The following is a 13,408-nucleotide window of genomic DNA, read 5'->3' on the forward strand; positions in this document are numbered from 1 at the left end:
CTCTCTGTAATCAATAAAACTACATTTTAAAAAAACACACAAAGGAGAACTTTCTAGACTCAATCCCATGTTGCGTTACACAACTATTTGGTACCATTTTTGGTATCTGTACCTCATTCTGACGCCGAGAGGCAGAAAGGCTCACATTCCTAATTTACAACCGAGGAAACGAAGTGAAATCAAAATGGATTCGTCCTGGACAATCCTCAACAAGGATCCGTCCTGACATCCCAACAGCCGGTTGAGGCCAGTCTAGCTGTGTTCACCTTCCAGTAAGATCATTTCCTCCAGTTAAGTTCAAGTTTCCTCACTGAAGTCGAGGGGAAGCCCACATGGCCTGTGCAGGAAGAGGGGCAGCACTGAGACCACCAAGTGCGGTCGGTGAGCACGCGTGGGGCTAAGCACACGGCTTGCCTGCGGATTCTGTCGTTTGTGCTCCACTGTGGTGTCTATTCGCATTTGCTCACTGACACACATCTCAGAGGATGCCTGTGTCCCTGTCTTTGAAACACAGTAAGAATACCACAGAGGACAGCATCTATTCCTTCAACGTGCGCTAGTAGGACATCGTATTGTCGGTAGGTGCTTAGAAACGGCAACTTTAAGGGAAACAACACATAATGAAACCAATTTTACTACAGGCGGCTACAAAAAAGGAGTTAAGATCCATATTTCTGGTCACAAAAACAGCACTAGATCCTATATAATAAAGAGGTAATATGTTAATTAGACCGGATGGTGGAACGACCTTCCTGAGCGACCAGTGGGTGGGGCCGCGAGGGCTGAGCCCCTTGCACAAGTTTTGTGCATCGGGCCTCTAGTTTCTAAATAAAGCCCCCAAACACTTCTAATATTAAACATTAAAATAAATGTGAGTTATACATACATTTTAAAAAAGACTAATAAAAACGAGCAAAATCATTCTTTTCCACCCATTTACTCCATTTCATGGTGACAGGTGGCTGGAACCTATCCCTGTAGCTCAGGGCACAAAGCAGGACCCAACCCTTCCTGGAAGGGCCACTCACACCCACACCCACACCCCCCCACACTCCACCCACACCCATACTCAGTCTGGGACAATGTAGACACACCAGCTCAACTCACGTGCACATCTTTGGAATGGGGCTTAGAAACCCGAGTCCCCAGACAAAATCCACACAGACTTGGGGAGAAAGAAGGTGCAAACTCCACGCACAGCGGCCTGGCGGGGAATCACATTTTTCTCATCAATATTATAATGAAACGATGTTGAAGGAAACGTGAGTCAAGGTCCAGCTGAACGACATCAGCGTAATTTACGCAGAGCCCGGCATTCATAGGAAACACGTTTTGAGCACCTAAGATGAGGCCGCGTAAAACCTGGTCCCTGACTTCCCGGACGCTAGCAGCCGAGTGAGAGAGAGAGCCAAGCAAATCAATAACTTCCATACAAAGTGACCAGTGCCAGCTGGAGGCAGGCACACGGTGCCAGCGGGATGCAGGCATGTCTCGGAGGGACTGCCTTCTAAGCTGTCAGCAGCAGCATCTCTGACTCCGACTCAGGTGAGAACGGCCCTTCTGATCCTGCTTTTCTGAGTTCCTTACTCTATCACGGCCAGATTTAGTGCCTGTGTTTGTTCTGAGAGAGACCCGGAGAGGAGGAGGAGAACACAGAAAACGAAGAACAGAATTTGAAAGCGCACAGCACGCAGACAGGTTCCGGAAGTTGCTAGAGATGGCCAGGGGTAGGAAGGGCGACCACCCCGTGCCTGGGGCAGCCCACGTCCTCGATCTGGGTGCAAAATCTAACCTAGGACCCACCTTTCTCTTTGCCAAACAAGGAGACATAGAGACGAGGTCTTCCTCAATCCAAGGACACCTGCTGAGCCCAGTCAATTACAGGCTGCCTGCCACGACCAGTGAGGGCGGCAAGAGGTAGGCGCAGAGCCCAGTGCTCGCCCAGAGGGCGAGGCCACACTCCTTCGCCAGCTCCCCAAGGCGACTCCTCCACAGAGCACCCCAAGCACCCCAAGTCTCCCACCTTCCCGGAGATGGAACACATCCTGCGGGATCCCACTCCCCGCCCGGCCCCACCGGAGAGCCACACACAAGGAAGGTGTGAGTCGTTACCTTAGGCCGTCCTCCAGGGTCTCCTCGTCGGAAGAGAAGGTGCCATTGCTGACGCTCTGGGGAGAGTGGCTCTTCCTTCCTGCCTCCGCCTCCCGGGAAATCGAAGTGTCTTTCTTTTTCCTCTTGCCAAACAACTTCTTAAAAGGCTGGAATTTGCCTCCCTTCTTCTTGTCTGCGGATCACAGGATAAACACTCGCTGCCGTTGGACAGGGCTGCACCCCGGAGCCTCAGAGCAGATTACAGCTGGGCTGCCTCGGCCCAGGGAGCTGGGGCAAAGGGCAGCCATCACAGGGAACGGGCGGCCAAGCCCTGTGCCAGGAATGCCAGGGCCTGCCCTGTCCACGCACAGTCAGGCGGAGACAAGCCAGGAGCGCAGGGAGCGTCTGCCTCAGGCTCCCAGCGAGCACCTGGGACGACACGAAGGGGTTCTAAGCTTCAAGGCGCAGCACCCCCTCGCACAGGCCACGCAGAGGTGGCGTCTGCTTTCTTGAACAAAGCGGGTGGCCCGTGCCCTTCTCCACGTTAGAAACTGAGATAACACCTAAGCCACACGGCTGTGTAAGAAAATGTGTGTGTGTGTGTGTGTATCACCTCTTCTGAGAAGCACTCTTTCAGCCTTTGCACACAGAAGGAAACCGCCAACTCTTGGTATAAGCGTTGCCCCCCATCCCCTCCATCCCCATATAGTTCTAGTTTAATCTCTCTTGTCTCCTTTTAAAACTGCTGCGAAGAGCCCCACGGGAATCGTTAATGAACATTTTTCCATTCATTGCTTCATCCGGCCAGGACCCAGGCTCCCAGCCAGCACTGCCTACAGGTATTGTGGGTAATACCTTCCAGTTCAGTTTCAGATACAAATTCCTCACATCACTCCACACCCACCTCGGCAAAGGAAGTATAAATCACCCCATACCAGAGCATCTTCTCAGATCGTCCCTTTAAGAAGTTTAAAGGAAAAAAAAAAAAAGTTTAGAGAACCACGTATCCAGTGGTCAAGCACTCTTTTTTCTTAAATTATTTAACCCTCACCATGCATCACTGCTCTAAGAACTTTACAAAAAGGAACTCAGTCCTCACCACAATTCTATCAGGTAGGTAGCATTAACATCCCCATTTTCCAGATGAGAAGCCTGAGGTACAGAGAGATGAGCTAACTTGTCTATGTCATGGGAAACATATCTTTGAAGCTGGAGTCAGGAGCTTTGAGGGAAAAGGAAAGTTGAAACATTTCTATACACAATGTGTATAGAAAAAGACCGGTACAAAACACAAAGGTATGGGGCCCCCAAGTCAGTATCAGAGCCCCCAGAACTTGGCTCGACAGAGTCTACAAGGGAGATCTGGATATAAAAATGAGGTTAATGATGTTCAAGGTAGTTGCCTCATTTCCTCGGGTGATCTTCAGCTCTGGCTTTTCTGAGAGAAAATCTGAAGGGTGGAAGAAGTGTTTTAAATCACTTTGCCCTAAGCCGTGGCATAAGACAGTGAGGAAGCAGATACAATCATCACCAATTACAAAAAGACATATACTGGGATCCTTAGTATAGACGCAAACAGACCTTCCATCGTCAGCGGTCCCGGAACAGTGCTGCATTGTATCACATTGAAAAGGAAGGCAGATTTCTAACATGCGAGATGCCTTCCACACCCGAGGCTCTGTGCTAGGCATGTAGTCCTCAAAAGAGTTAAATGTTCACTGGGTATTACGTAAAAGACGATAAAGTGCGGAAGTGGTAACAAATAATCAGGAGATTTGATTTCAGAATGTTTATATGCTTTCAGTGGCCACTTATTCAGGAGTACAGGCCAGAGATTTTTTATGACATCCACTTTTGGTCTCCATGAGCAAAATCTCCAATAGATAATTTTTTTTAAATTGCCACAGGAGGATTTCGAAGACCAGCAAAGAACATTAGGCGAGTATTAAAAGAATTGACCTTATATAAAATGAATCAATTAAGTATCTTAAATTTAAAAAAAAATTATATAAGGCACTACAGGTATCATTACATTATTATATAACTAGAGGCCTGGTGCACGAAATTTGTGCACTGGGGGGGGGGGGGGCGTCCCTCAGCCTGATTGCAAGAGGGCACAGGCCAGGCCGAGGGACCACACCGGTGCACGATTCGGGCTGGGGAGGGCTGTGAGAGGTTTGCCAGCTGGGGAGGGACCGCAGGAGAGCTCCAGGGTATGTCTAGCCCGTCTCGCTCAGTCCTGATTGGCCAACCCCAGCAGCAAGCTAACCTACTGGTCAGAGTGTCTGCCCCCTGGTGATCAGTGCACATCATAGTGAGTGGTTGAACAGCTTTAGGGTATCATTAGCATATTATGCTTTGATTGGTTGAATGGCCAACCAGATGACCAGACACTTAGCATATTATTAGGCTTTTATTATATAGGATTGGTCTTTGGCACTGACTGATAAGTCAACATTTTCTTTATGACTATCCAAGGCTCAAAATATGTAAATGACACCATTATTGTGAATGGTCATCATGATAAATGGTCAAACAGCAATTTATGCTAATTTTACTTATTTCTGAGATAAATTCTTCCTTCTTCCCTTTTTATCAATTGCCTTTTTCTCACTGCAGAAATATCTAACCCTAAATTGTCTAACCAGGAATATTCTAAAAGACCACAGCAAAAACCTAAAAACATCTGTAATGAATCATTACTCCCAGCCTGGGCCCACTAATCCAGCCTTTAAGTTAACTAGAGAATTTTTTTTATTATGTCAGAATTTATTGATAGAAAAAAAGATCTTCATTTGCTCTAAAGTTTAGGTGGATGTGGTGGCATTCAGTTGAGCTGTAACCAAGGTAGTGAACGATCATCAGAGACAAATTACAGTTTCTTGAACAGGTTACTCATGTATTTAACTAATGGGTGACTTGGTCAGACAAGAAGGCAGATGGGGTCCTTTGTGTTGCCTCCATGTCCAGAACGGTGGCAGCCACCATATAAAATATTTGTGGTATTGGTCACATTGTTGGGGGAGACAGAGAGTGAACAGAACCTGGAAAGAGCTGAATACAAATAAAGGACGGGACAGAAACAGCCTTGGGGGATGCCAGGATGGGCAGCCTCAGCTCGGAGAACCTGGTGGGCTGCATACGAGCAGAGAATGGCCTTCCTCAGGGGGCCCTGTCTGCAGAGCTGGCCCGTTGAGGACTGTTTGTGAACCAAGCACTCCAGCACTTTGTGCTGCACTTTAGATGGGCAATGACTTGGCATGAGTCCACATGTATTATCCTGGAAGACGTGTCAAAGTCCAAATGTCAGAGAGCACACAGCTCAGAAGTACTTGGGAAGGGCTGTTTCAGCAATCCCTTGGTTATTATCAGGAAGGTAAGAGAACAGTAAAACCTACCTGAACTACCCATCCAGCAACCACTCCTTCCTGCCATGAGGAAAAGAGTGTCTAAGTCCTAAGAATGCCATTCTCTCTTGGGAGGAGGGGTCAGAACACGGAAGCTTACAATCTGCTCCAAAGACTTCGTGTTTGGTCACATCTTGGTCATCAAAAGTAATTTCTACCTTCCTCATTTGCAAAATTAGTAATACACTTTCTGCCAAACTATCTTGACATTTTAAATAAAATTTAAATGTGTATTTTAAATATTTTTACTAATGACTGTGGCAATTAATTAATTTTCCAGGGCTAACTTTATAAAAAGTCCCAGTAACTACATTTAGGCCCACCCTACATTCAGACAGCAAACTGATTAAGCAACATCAATAGGGAATGAACCTATAAATCAGAGGAGGAATTATATTCTTATTGAGTTGATCCCCCAGTTTTATTCCCAAAGTTCAGTATAAGATTTCTCACATCAAAAAAAACAAGTACCTAATTTTTGTTGTTGTTAATCCTCACCCTAGGACCGTGGGGCTCTTTGGCCCCTTGAGTGTGGCTCTTCCACAAAATACCACGGCCTGGGCGAGTCTATTTTGAAGAAGTGGCGTTAGAAGAAGTTGTTTAAAAAATTTGGCTCTCAAAAGAAATTTCAATCTTTGTACTGTTGATATTTGGCTCTGTTGACTAATGAGTTTGCCGACCACTGCTCTAGGATATTTTTTCCATTGCTTTTCAGAGAGAGAGTGGAATGGAGGGAGGGAGGGAGAGTGAGAGAGAGAGGAACATCAATGTGAGAGGGACACATCAATTGGTTGTCTCCCACATACGCCCCGACTGGGTGTGGGCAGCAAACCCACAATGCAGGTACCTGCCCTTGACTGGGAATCAGACCCTTGACCCTTCAGTGTGAGGGCCAGTGCTCTAACCACTTTGCACACCGGCCAGGACAACAAGTACCTACATTTTATGAAACATTTGCAATTCTCTGCCACAGCAACCATTATGAAAACCTGAGATGAGTCTACAAATATGCATTAAATGAACTATTTTATGATCGATTTATGATTTGGGGGCTGTGTTAACAGTCTGTCTCCACAGAATCAACTGGCTAAGTGCATGGTCATCAGCAGCAGCAATTTTCTTGACAGATGACACCGACTGTTACCGTGAATATTTTTTGTACAGATGGGGCCTAAAAGATCAAAGCAATTTTAACAATGCAGAGCACTTCTGCAATGCTGGTGTGAAATATCCCAAAGACAACTGCCAGAGAGAAGGAGAACAGTTTAGCAATGTTTTCTCCGACAGAGTATTTAAGATGGCATTTTAGAATTTTACAACACAAATTTAATTTGGTTGGGTGGCTGGGGCAGTGGGGAGAAGGAGAGAGGGAGAAGGAAGAACCATTCCCTCTATTAAATTGTGTGTGTGTGTGTGTGTGTGTGTGTGTGTGTGTGTGTGTGTGTGTGTGTGTGTTTTAAATTGGCTACAGCTCTAGTTAGGGGTTATGTACATGGGCCTCAGAGATAAGAATAGTTGGCTCAAATCCCGATTCCATTTCTTACTAGCTACGAAACATCTGCTTACCAGCCTCTCTGGAAATGCACCATCTTAAGATGTAAGACTGAATTTATTGGGGAAAAGACAGTGGGTGCCACATTGTCTTAATATCTCACCATTTTCGTGTTGTAATTTTTCACATGAAAGAATGTACATATGCATATACACTACCTTCAGGGATCATGGTAATTTTCATTCTTTAAGTACTAAATTATTTTCATCATCCAACTATTATATTAGGGTTTTTTTTTCCCATTTTTTTAAAAAAGTGCTCTTTATCCATTACTTCATAGATATAATTATATACTGGCTGCATCATCATAATTGCCAGTTTACATAGAAGTTTCTAAAAATTAAAAATCACTGGGCAAGTCAGGCAAATCTGATTCGTTTTCCATTTGTCATAAGGATGCAATTCTTACATTTCACTTCTAAACCTAAAATAATAAAAGCATACAATTTCTCTGCATTGGATTATTCATATGGTACGCTTTCAAATGAGAAACAGAATTTCCTATCATAGTTCATTTGGAGATCATACATGTTTTCGTCTGGGGTTTCTCAGACTGGGCTCTGTGTGTCGGTACCAGGTTCTTATTCAAAGACCAGGACATTTGAGAATGCGGGTAAAATAAAGTTAAAGATGTTGCTTTACCACGGGACCTTCCAGGGTCTTTAATATGCGATATCATGATTGCTCTCCAAAGGAGCAGAGAATATGTAGAGCTTCCCAAAAGTTGTTGGCTATGGAGACTTGGCTTTTTAGACATCCGTCATGACTAGTGTTCTTCTGAACATAATCTGGGAAACACTTGCCTTCCGTATTTCTTTCCAACAACTTTTAGTTTCTCTAGGTACCATATATTTCATACACACACCTCCCCCAAACTCCAGAGCACCCTGCTCAGGAGACCTGAGTGAGCTGACTGACACACATTTTGGCTAAATAAACCCACCGTTTGGGGCCAAGTTCTGATTTCAAACATGTATACTTAACACATGTATAAACACAGAACACAGCCAACATGTATACTTAGCACATACTAAAACACAGAACACAGCCAACTGCCTGAACCGTATAATTTTACTATGTAAGCCAGGGAACTTCAGAACCTTTTTCTTAGCTCTGGAACACTGGATTCTTTGGAGAAGGAACTACCTAGTTAAAAAAAGATTACTTACTGAAGTCCATGGTGATACACAGATACTCGGTGGCTATCACATTTTTACTGGACTCCACAATCCCGGGACATTTCAATAAAGACTAGGAGTTGGCCAACGGGCTGTGCTCCCTGGGGCGATGCAACGACAAGACTGCGATTCTCCTCCCGGAGAGGAGGGAGGGGGCACCACGGCCTCCTGTCAGGTTACGTGGGTGAAGAAGGAACAGTTTGCTCCTTTACTGGGGAAGCACGGAGGGAGGAAGATATCTGCTGCTGTGCTAATTCAGACAACGAAGAGAGAGGATAATTCTCTCTCTCTCTCTCTGGCTCTAGCTCTAGCTCTAGCTCTAGCTCAGAAATCTGCAATTTGGGCAGGGCTTGTCAGGGAAAGCTTGTTTCTGTTCTAGCACATCAGCTGAGGTGGCTTGACTGAGGGCAGAAGAACCCATTTCCAAGACGGTGCAATCAACTGGTTGGTACTGGCTGTCAGTTGGGAGCTCAGATGGAGTCAAAGGCCAGGAACCCTGGGATTCTCCCTGCACGGATCTCTCCGTGTGGCCTGGGCTTCCTCGTGGTATGATACTTGGATTCCAGAGGCAAGAACAGCGTTATAGCTAGGCATAAGCTATACTGCCTTTTATGACCTAGCCTCAAAAGTCTCATAGTAGCCCATCCTTTTTTTTTTTATTTTGTGAATCCTAACCTGAGGATATTTTCCCATCGGATTAACACTCTTTTAGAAGAGGGCAGGGGCCCTGGAACAAATGGCGAGAGGCCCAGGGTGGTAGTGGCTGTAGCTTTCACCAGTGGAGAACGTGGTAACCAGCCCATATCCAAACCCCGGGTCTTAGGCACTTGGGTGGATGGGCTATGGCGCAGGTTGGAGACTTCTAAGGAAGGCGTACAGCTTGGATCTGTGTTGTTTCCTCATCCAGAATGTCATTTTCATTTCCAATGGGACAAAATCCCATTCAAAGACCTAGGTCCGGTCCTCGAGGCTGTTCCCAAGTCCCCAAGCCCAGTGATAACTAACCACACCTCCTTCTGGCTTCCGTGCACTTTGCTCATACCTCTGTTGTGCCACACCATGTGTCAGGAGCTGACCTGTGGGCTCCCCCGCCGCCCCAATTCTTATGTTGAAGTCCTACCCACCAGGCACCTCAGAATGTGACTATTTGGAGAAAGGGTCTTAAAGAGAGAATGATGGTGAAATGAGGTCATTAGGTGAGCCCTCATCCAATAGGACTGGTGTCCTTGTAAGAAGAGACTAGGACACAGACACATCCAGGGGGAGGGCCATGTGGGACACAGGGAGAAGACGGCCGTCTACAATCCAAGGGAGGAGGCCTCAGAAGACGCTGATGATACCTTGATCTTGGACTTCTAGCTCCCAGAATCACGAGAAAACACTTGTGTTGTGTAAGCCACCCTGTGGTACTTTATGTAGCCCCAGCAAACTAATATGATTTTGTGACTTTACACCTTTAAACATGCTCTTCTTCTTCCTAGAATGCCTTTCTCCATTTGCCCAGAGAATTCCTAACCATCTCCCCAAACACATCCTTGGTGTCACATTCTCTTGAAAACCATCCCTGAGCTCTCCAGCCCGAGAGAACGATACCCCCTCAGTTCTCTGTGCGTGGAACAGAGGTCTATTACAATACCACAAAGCGTGCCACAGCCCCTCGCCGCTAGCCGTGTTTATTCTGCACCCACAGCACCCGTCCTGATGCCTGTCACAACGCAGCACACATCAATATGGAGCTTCTGTTTGCTACCCCCTCAGGGCCAGATGTGTTTAGAAATCAGAAATGTTCAGATTGTAAAAAGGTCTATTTAGACCCCAGTGGGGTCTATGACAGCACTTTATAACAAATGCAGTATTTCTGGAACACATCTATAGTCACCTTGGGTTTTGCTACCAAATGAATTTGTGCCAAACTTACAAAAGAACTCTGGGGATGGTGATACCTTTACGCAGTACAGACAGTCCTGCAATCACACTTGCTTTGAAAATGCAAATTTGTTCCAGTGTGATTGATCTATCTTATCCCCGAGAAACACTAGGTGAATGCAGAATACTGCACCCAGCTGAACTGAGGTGTGCAGGAATACACATTCACACACACACCCCTCAAATATTTACCCATTACCCCAGATTGCTGCCCATGTCATATGTACCTACACATGTGGTGCTACAGCTTTCTATCCAATTTTGGATAACCCTCCTCCCCCACCTCACAATAACTCACAGCTGTCACCCTCCAACCAGGCCACAAGCAAACTTCAGGTCTTTTGCAAGGTAAAGTGTTATACTTATTGCAGTATTTATGAATTTCATTACCATTTATGTAAATGTAAATAAATGTAAAACTGCTGTATTTTTAAAGTTAGGTTGCTATCCTTTTAAAATGTCACAGATACATTAAAAAAAATGTTTTCATTGATTTTAGAGAGAGAGGAAGGGAGAGAGGGAGAGAAAGAGAAACAATGATGTGAGAGAGAAACATTGATTGGTTGTCTCCTGTACACACCCCAACCCGGGATCGAGCCTGCAACCTGGGTATGTGCCTTGATCGGGAATCGACTAGAGACCTTTCGATTCATGGGACAATGCTCAACTAACTGAGCCACACCGGTCAGGGCAGTCCCTGAGAAATGTTTTTGTGTTGTGCTACTACCCCATTTTCTCCCATTAGTTATTGGTTTCATTTTGCAGTTTTCCATAACATGCTGATGTTTAGCAATGCAAATGCTATGTTACAGCAGAATTGACTGTGCATTTCTAAACAGAACCTACTGGAATGTGTTTATACTTACCTAGGTCTATGCAAGGACCTGTCAATTAAAATTACTTGCCTGTTTCTTAGGCCGCCTATTTCTTGAAACCACATCAATTTTTAACTTTTCTAGTTTTTCCCATTGGTCTGCCTCAGAACCCCTTTTATATGTTTCACAGCAACTCAAAAGAAATAGTATTTAGAAACAGCGACAGAGGCAGATCCGATTTTTAATGGGAAGTCTTAGTGCTTGGCCACATTGCTCCCACATACTAGAAGATGTGTGGGTGTTGATTCTATTCACTGCCAATTTCTGCCACTTGAGTTTCAGAGCCACTCCCATTTCTAGCCCTTGATTCCTGGAACCACTGGCTGGGAATCAATGCCAACGCTGAGTGGAAAATAATGGTTGGGGAGCTGCCTGCTACCTTGACCTGCATAGTTCCTTAGTGCGGTAGCAAACTACCTCAACAAAGAGTACCTCCGCATGAGGGCTGAACACATTAGATTCATTTCATCTCAACACACTGAACTCCCAACACCTGTAGGTTTGGTGTGGGCCCGGCTGACAGCACTGACAGATAAAACAAAAGCTTTAGGGACATCGAGGCTATACCGATCAGGGTTTAATCAGAGAAGCAGAACTAGTAGGAGATGTGTATGTGTGTGTAAGATATATTAGGAAATTTATTGCAAGGAGTTGGTTAAGCAAGGTGGGGGCTGGCCAAGCAAGTCTGAAATCCACAGGGTGAGTCATCAGAAAGGGCAGGCTGAAATCCATAGGGTGAGTCATCAGAAAGGGCAGGCTGAAATCCATAGGCGCAGGTTGAAGCTGCTGTTCACAAGTGGAATTTCTTCTTTTAGGGAAGCCTCAGCTCTGTTTTTAAGGCCTTTAAACTTACTGAATCAGCCCCACCTAGATTATCTTGAAAAATCTCCCTTACTTAAACCAACTAATACGGACTTTAATTACATCTACAAAATGCCTTCCAAGCAACAGCTCAAGTAAACAATATTTGTGTTTGATTTAAAAAACTAGGGAGCCCTGGCTGGGTGGCTCAGTTGGTTGGAGCAATGCCCCATACATTGATGTTCCTCTTTCTCTCTCTTTCTCCCTCCCCCCCGCCCCGCTCTCTCTCTCTCTCTCAAAGATCAATAAACATATCCTCGGATGAGGATTAAAAAACAAACAAAACTGGGGTCTACAGCCTAGCCCAGTGGTCGGCAAACGCGGCTTGCGAGCCACATGAGGCTCTTTGGCCCCTTGAGAGTGGCTCTTCCACAAAATACCATGTGCGGGCGCGCATGTACAGTGCGATTGAAACTTCGTGGCCCATGCACAGAAGTCGGTTTTCGGCCTGGGCGAGTCTATTTTGAAGAAGTGGTTCTAACGCCGAGCCACACTCAAGGGGCCAAAGATTCGCATGTGGCTCGCGAGCCGCGGTTTGCCGAGCACTGGCCTAGCCAAGTTGACCCATCATAAAGACCATCCCACTCCATCCTTTGTCCACTTGGCACCCATACATATCTCCTTAAATCATACTTAATTTCAAAAAAAAAGTCAACAACAATATAACTTCCACTGACATGATACAAATACCCTACGTACATCTGAAAACACACTAACATGTTTCCCAGGTGAGGATGCAAAGTCCCTGGGTGATTGATGGTTACGCTTCTCCTGTAATGTATAAACTGAGACACAAAGTTCTTATTTAATACATCTGCTGTCAGGTTAGAAGGAGATAAGATATGGAAGAAAAAAAATATCTGTGATTATATATATATAATATATATATATATGTATATATATATATATATATATATATATATATATATATATATGAACATATTCATAACAAAATAAAGAAGAAATACCCTTAACTATTATAGTCCTTGTTTCTGCAGCTGGTCATGTGGTCATAGCTGGTCTTAATAGCCATATTCTCCCTCTACCTATTCCACATTCCTTTTGCCTTCAGCAAGGACCTCAGCTGGTTGTGATTCTTTGCCTGGTGAGCCAAATGTGGATTCCTGAAGAACCTGGCCACTAGCCGTCCTGGATTGGGTTGTCACAGCTTTTGATTACCTCACAGAACGTGGGAGCACTAGAGATGCCCTAAGGGATCTCCAGTTTTCCAGACACACTCTTTCTGACATCCGCTGCGTGGGAGCAGCCCGACTTTCCCTTGGTAGGCAGGTCAATCACTCTGGTGAGGACAGTAACCCTCCGTGCCTGTTGACTGAGAGGCATGAGTTGCTAAACACGGCTTGCTGGCAGTCTCGACTACCAGTTCAATGGGATGAATCACTGTTGTGCCTCCTGGTGAAAAAATTCTTCCCATTGGAACTAAGAACTCCAGACAAGCAGAACCTAAAGTCAAGGGGATGGGAAGCAAATGTGTTCCCAGGGAGTCACTAAGGGTAA

At 45.3% G+C, this 13,408-nt stretch overlaps 1 protein-coding gene across 4 annotated transcripts in view; it reads right to left on the bottom strand.

Moving 5' to 3' along the window:
* Positions 1 to 13,408, bottom strand: part of CRACD (capping protein inhibiting regulator of actin dynamics) — a 67,349-nt gene that overhangs the window by 46,285 nt on the left and 7,656 nt on the right. The window contains exon 2 of one of the 4 annotated variants that reach the window (XM_028143830.2): positions 2,113 to 2,284. The exons of the other annotated variants lie outside the window; for them this stretch is intronic. The gene's annotated coding sequence lies outside the window, so the exon portion shown is untranslated. The remainder of the gene's footprint in view (positions 1 to 2,112; positions 2,285 to 13,408) is intronic. 4 annotated transcript variants of the gene reach the window in all.

This window comes from Eptesicus fuscus, chromosome 2 (genome assembly GCF_027574615.1).
Source record: "Eptesicus fuscus isolate TK198812 chromosome 2, DD_ASM_mEF_20220401, whole genome shotgun sequence".
NCBI lineage: Eukaryota > Metazoa > Chordata > Mammalia > Chiroptera > Vespertilionidae > Eptesicus > Eptesicus fuscus.